The following is a 6,021-nucleotide window of genomic DNA, read 5'->3' as shown; positions in this document are numbered from 1 at the left end:
AATGCTATGAAAATACTTCTTACAGCATGTGGCCCCATCCCAAGCAGCACAATTTGCCCAACATTGGAACTGTATTGGCAAAGCTGGCCCTACAAAGGACCAGGATGGGACCATCCTGTTGAAATACTGGGCCCATGACCTGTGCTGCTTGGGATGTCACTGAGAGTACAAATTGTACAAAATAAACTGATCTTCATTCATTATAGTGAGCCACAAGAAGAGCTTTAATCCAGTTGAATGTGCAAGCGTTCCCATACAGTTTGTTGGTTACTGAATACTGCGCAACATTACGTGTACGCAGATCCCGAGCACGTTGGTTATGAACTGGCCGTCACGTAAATAGAGAGGATTCGCCGAGCGGAACGACTGAGCTGCAGTGGGTGGCGAGTGCGAAAATATTATGGCATAATTGCCGGGTTAACGATACTTGTGCCAAGAAACGGCCGGCGCGTATTTATCCAGAGCTGAGGGCCGACATCACACAACGATTTTGGCTAATGAATATATGAAACTAGGTTTTCGAGTCACCGATATTAGACGACGTTACATGTTGCCAGCTCCTCACGGCCAAACTTCAGAGCTTATCCGATTATCGCCCATCACAAGACTCGCGAGTGGTGGCGGAGGTCGTTGCCCCCGCAGTCGTCCAGGCATAAAAAGATCATGTGCAATAGCAGAAAAGTCAGAAAGCCGCTACGGCAGCCGAAATAGCTACGGCACCAGAGCGCTTTGGCCGCGGCAGCAGCGGTGTGCATGAATAGCCTTCCCTATTCATATTGCCTTATCGGAGCTCACGCCCGCGGCGCCAGGATTTGACCTCGAATAAGGAATGATGAGGACCGTCCTCTCTTTGTGTTTAAAGAGAGGCAACTATTCTTAGTAGCCTCATCATATAGCGCTCCCGTGAGACTCAGGCTTTGCACTCTGTACGGTCGCTGTTCCTGTCCGGCCCACAACCCGTCATCGCTACTTCGTCTTCTATTCGCAGGCATTTTATTTCCTTGTTATTCATTTCTTTGCGCAGTTATGTGTTGTCTAAAGCAACGCGGACCTGCGAGTCCACATTGCGCGCTTCTCGAATAATTAAAAAAAAATAATGCACAGTGTATGCATTCCAGCATAGATTTATTAACTTGGGACTGCACACCGAGACGAAGGGGATGGGGGAATATGATCGACAGTTGTTATAGTCACAAACGTAACTGTAATAGAGGGCGGCGGGGGATTGTTTTTGCACTGGTCGCGTAACCAGTAGTTCTGAGTTTGAAGGTTATATGCCAAGGTCACAACGTAAAACGTGTTGTTCAGTGGCAGCGGCGGCGCACAGGTGTCGGTGTTTCATGATGGCTATAGTGCCGCGGGAAATCTAAATAGTGATATCATCCGCATAGATCCTATGTCGTAAATCAGAGATTACGTCTAGCAGAGACGGGCGCAGGGGGGGGGGGGGGGGGAGCCCTGTAATGTCAGAGAGTACAGGGTCAGAGGACTAATCCTTGAGGGGCGCCGACACTGGCAATTACTCAGACTGAGGAGGCCAGTCCCACGATAAATATCTATGCGTACAGGTTCCCAGCATCCCCACCAGGGTTACGAGTTGCCTACGCGGGCTCAAGGAAACGGACGTCCTTCGGTTAACCTACGCCCTTTACCATCCTTGACTGTATTCGCAAATCACTGCCCTTAACTGCTGCACCATATTCCCTGCGGCACCCTGCCGCAGATCGAGCCAGGAAAAATAAATATGCTTTTGCGTGGGGCCTACAAGCGATCTCTGCGGCTACTCCTCTGCCTTCCACATTTGGCCCGTCCACACGGCGCTAACAGTGACGCTCGAAGAACTTTAGGAGAATATCATACCAGCGATTGCGTTCGACCCTAACGGTTATGTATCTGCGAACACCTTAGAACCGTCTGCAGCGCTTTTTCTAGACCTGCGAGCAAGCGATCGTGGCGCCACAGAATCAGAATGTACACATGTCACATTCGGGGCGTTGCGAGCGCCACATGCGCGATTTCATGTGGACATTTTTCTTTGATTCAGGGGCCACTCACATTTTGATCACGAACATCAGCGAAGGCCGTCCCAAGAGTGAGTTACGGCGGGGTGAACGGTGGCTTTCAGCTAACCCATAAAGCTAGGGACGTAGCGTTTGATAATCTGTCTTGTCCTGAAACCAGCGCCCTTGCCGAAACCTGCCTACGTTCTCGCGGGTTCACTGGCCGCCTTTTACCAGTTCCTTAATAACTATCCCCACCAACCTGTAACTATTCCAGGTCTAGTTTAACATATTTCTATATAACTCCATCATCTGAATTTATTTTTTCATAATAATTTACTAATTACTCGTGAAATAACAATCATGGTTGTTTACTTCAGCGTGAGCTCCTTGACATTATGCTTGCTAAAAAGCGCGTGTTGGGTGAATCATTGACGAACTTTAACCCCAACAAATGCACGGGAACGGTGGATCGGATTAGTTGGGGCTTAATTAACTGTCACTGCGGGAGCGCTAAGAGTTGTACATGGACAAAGGGACCAAAGAAACAGACGAGTGTTATATCCAGTTAATTTATTGGTTGAAACCGACATGCTATTTACAGATGTTAATAAACCCCTCTGCGTTCCGGCCAGCTCACTTAAATTCAGTTAAGCGACGAATAATCAGTGTTTGCTTTCAGAAATGGCTCCCAAAAGCATGTTACAATTGCATGGCAAGTTTCTTCCAAACAAGTAAGCCGACTGAGCGAGGGCGACTACCGTGCTTCACTGTTTTGGTTGCAGCAGGCATTCGTAGCGCCTTGGTGTCGATGAAGAGGATTCCCGGTCAACTAGTTAAAAGAAAAGGGCGCCTGTTGTTCCATATGTTCACTGTGTGTCATACAGCCGGAAGAACATTGCTGCAAAACCTCACGTGATTGTGGCGTTTACTGCATCCCACGATTTCGACACAAGCTCGCCAGGCTCCACACTTCATCGAAGCTCAAAGAAGCGTTAAAAAAAATTAAGACGATACGACATCTGCTGAGTGCGCAGATTGCGTCGTGTACTGCTTTCGGCTATACAGCGACGAGCAGTGCGCAGGCCATACGGGATACTTCATTAATGCTCGGCTGTCCTGTTGCGATAAGCCGCCTGAGCTGCTAGTTGAGAATCGAGTCGCCGCTCCCTCTGTTCGGCGGTGTCTGAAAAGCCACTTGTACGCTCCGCTTACCTGCAAGCTCCTCTGGTGTGGTCATCATTCGCCCCTTATTTCTCGCTCTTCATCTGTCTCCGCATCCTATTCAACAAGGTTATACTGTCTTCGCCGCCTCGCTGAAAGGTCGGTACACGCGAAACATGCCAGACCTCAAGAAGAGATCATCGCCGATTCTTTTCAGAAAAGTTAGGCTAGTTGTTGATAGTGTGAACAGGCTTGCTATGAAATATTTCTCTAAAGAAAAACTGCGCACGTGAGCGTTTTCTGAAGTTTCTGAAAAGAAAAATTTGGTTGAAGTTGAAAAACAAAATTAAATAGCGCGTTAAACAGGGTACACTGAAAATTCTGATTTTACAATATTTCATTATCGTTCTTTCATTAGCGTCGCAACCATTTTCCGCATTTTCATGGTTCAGTGAATAGGCAAAAAATGGGACGCATTGACAAGTTTCTGCATAAGGTTCGTTAACGGCTCAGCCACAATAACTTTTTTGGTATTGTCTGTTCAAGTAGATTATGCTAAAAATAACTCAGAATTATTAAATGATTACTCTTTAAGAAAATTACTACCAAAGAAAGAAAAAAGTGACTTTTACTTGAGATTCATACCAAAATTAAGGATCAAGGCTTTTCAAGATAAAAATAGGAGAAATTGATCATAATAAACAACTTCGTTGCTTGTTCTAGAGATTTTAATACGTAAAAATTGTATTCGAGGCCAGAAAAAATGTTTGAATTACACAACCAGCCTCCTCGTTAAGTACTTACTGACTCTAGGTTGAGGTCGATAAAAGACGACCTCGCCCGCACTACTAATGCATCGCCGGTGATAAAGAAAACATGATTAAAAAGTTAAAAAGAGGAATAGTGCAAGAAAATAAACCAGTTATGAAAAAGATGAATGCGAGAAAGAGTTCAAGAGATGAAATCAGGAAAGAGTAAAGGGAGGCTTTTCACTACGTGGGGGTCCAATAATACTTGCTTCTTCCTCCTTGTTCGTCCTCTTCAGTTGCCCAAATCATCACTGATGCGTCTTTTAGTCCGCAGGTGCCCACTGTCATCTACCGAATAGTTATGTCGTTTTGCGGGCCTCTAGGCAACATTCTAGAGGCCCGTGTACTTTGCGATGTCAGTGCACGTTAAAGAACCCCAGGTGGTGGAAATTTCCGGAGCCGTTCGCTGCGGCGTCTCTCATAGCCTGAGTCGCTTTGGGACGTTAAATCCCCTCAAACTAAACCAAACTTTCTTCCTCCTTATTAGTTCTCTTCGGTTGCCCAAATCATCACTGATGCGTCTTTTAGTCCGCAGGTGCCCACTGTCATCTACCGAATAGTTATGTCGTTTTGCGGGCCTCTAGGCAACATTCTAGAGGCCCGTGTACTTTGCGATGTCAGTGCACGTTAAAGAACCCCAGGTGGTGGAAATTTCCGGAGCCGTTCGCTGCGGCGTCTCTCATAGCCTGAGTCGCTTTGGGACGTTAAATCCCCTCAAACTAAACCAAACTTTCTTCCTCCTTATTAGTTCTCTTCGGTTGCCCAAATCATCACTGATGCGTCTTTTAGTCCGCAGGTGCCCACTGTCATCTACCGAATAGTTATGTCGTTTTGCGGGCCTCTAGGCAACATTCTAGAGGCCCGTGTACTTTGCGATGTCAGTGCACGTTAAAGAACCCCAGGTGGTGGAAATTTCCGGAGCCGTTCGCTGCGGCGTCTCTCATAGCCTGAGTCGCTTTGGGACGTTAAATCCCCTCAAACTAAACCAAACTTTCTTCCTCCTTATTAGTTCTCTTCGGTTGCCCAAATCATCACTGATGCGTCTTTTAGTCCGCAGGTGCCCACTGTCATCTACCGAATAGTTATGTCGTTTTGCGGGCCTCTAGGCAACATTCTAGAGGCCCGTGTACTTTGCGATGTCAGTGCACGTTAAAGAACCCCAGGTGGTGGAAATTTCCGGAGCCGTTCGCTGCGGCGTCTCTCATAGCCTGAGTCGCTTTGGGACGTTAAATCCCCTCAAACTAAACCAAACTTTCTTCCTCCTTATTAGTTCTCTTCGGTTGCCCAAATCATCACTGATGCGTCTTTTAGTCCGCAGGTGCCCACTGTCATCTACCGAATAGTTATGTCGTTTTGCGGGCCTCTAGGCAACATTCTAGAGGCCCGTGTACTTTGCGATGTCAGTGCACGTTAAAGAACCCCAGGTGGTGGAAATTTCCGGAGCCGTTCGCTGCGGCGTCTCTCATAGCCTGAGTCGCTTTGGGACGTTAAATCCCCTCAAACTAAACCAAACTTTCTTCCTCCTTATTCGTCCTCTTCGGTTGCCCAAATCATCACTGATGCGTCTTTTAGTCCGCAGGTGCCCACTGTCATCTACCGAATAGTTATGTCCTTTTGCGCGCCTCTAGGCAACATTCTAGAGGCCCGTGTACTTTGCGATGTCAGTGCACGTTAAAGAACCCCAGGTGGTGGAAATTTCCGGAGCCGTTCGCTGCGGCGTCTCTCATAGCCTGAGTCGCTTTGGGACGTTAAATCCCCTCAAACTAAACCAAACTTTCTTCCTCCTTATTAGTTCTCTTCGGTTGCCCAAATCATCACTGATGCGTCTTTTAGTCCGCAGGTGCCCACTGTCATCTACCGAATAGTTATGTCGTTTTGCGGGCCTCTAGGCAACATTCTAGAGGCCCGTGTACTTTGCGATGTCAGTGCACGTTAAAGAACCCCAGGTGGTGGAAATTTCCGGAGCCGTTCGCTGCGGCGTCTCTCATAGCCTGAGTCGCTTTGGGACGTTAAATCCCCTCAAACTAAACCAAACTTTCTTCCTCCTT

Source organism: Amblyomma americanum, chromosome 4 (assembly GCF_052857255.1).
Source record: "Amblyomma americanum isolate KBUSLIRL-KWMA chromosome 4, ASM5285725v1, whole genome shotgun sequence".
NCBI lineage: Eukaryota > Metazoa > Arthropoda > Arachnida > Ixodida > Ixodidae > Amblyomma > Amblyomma americanum.
The sequence above is the reverse complement of the archived record's forward strand: the minus strand, read 5'-3'. Positions refer to the sequence as shown.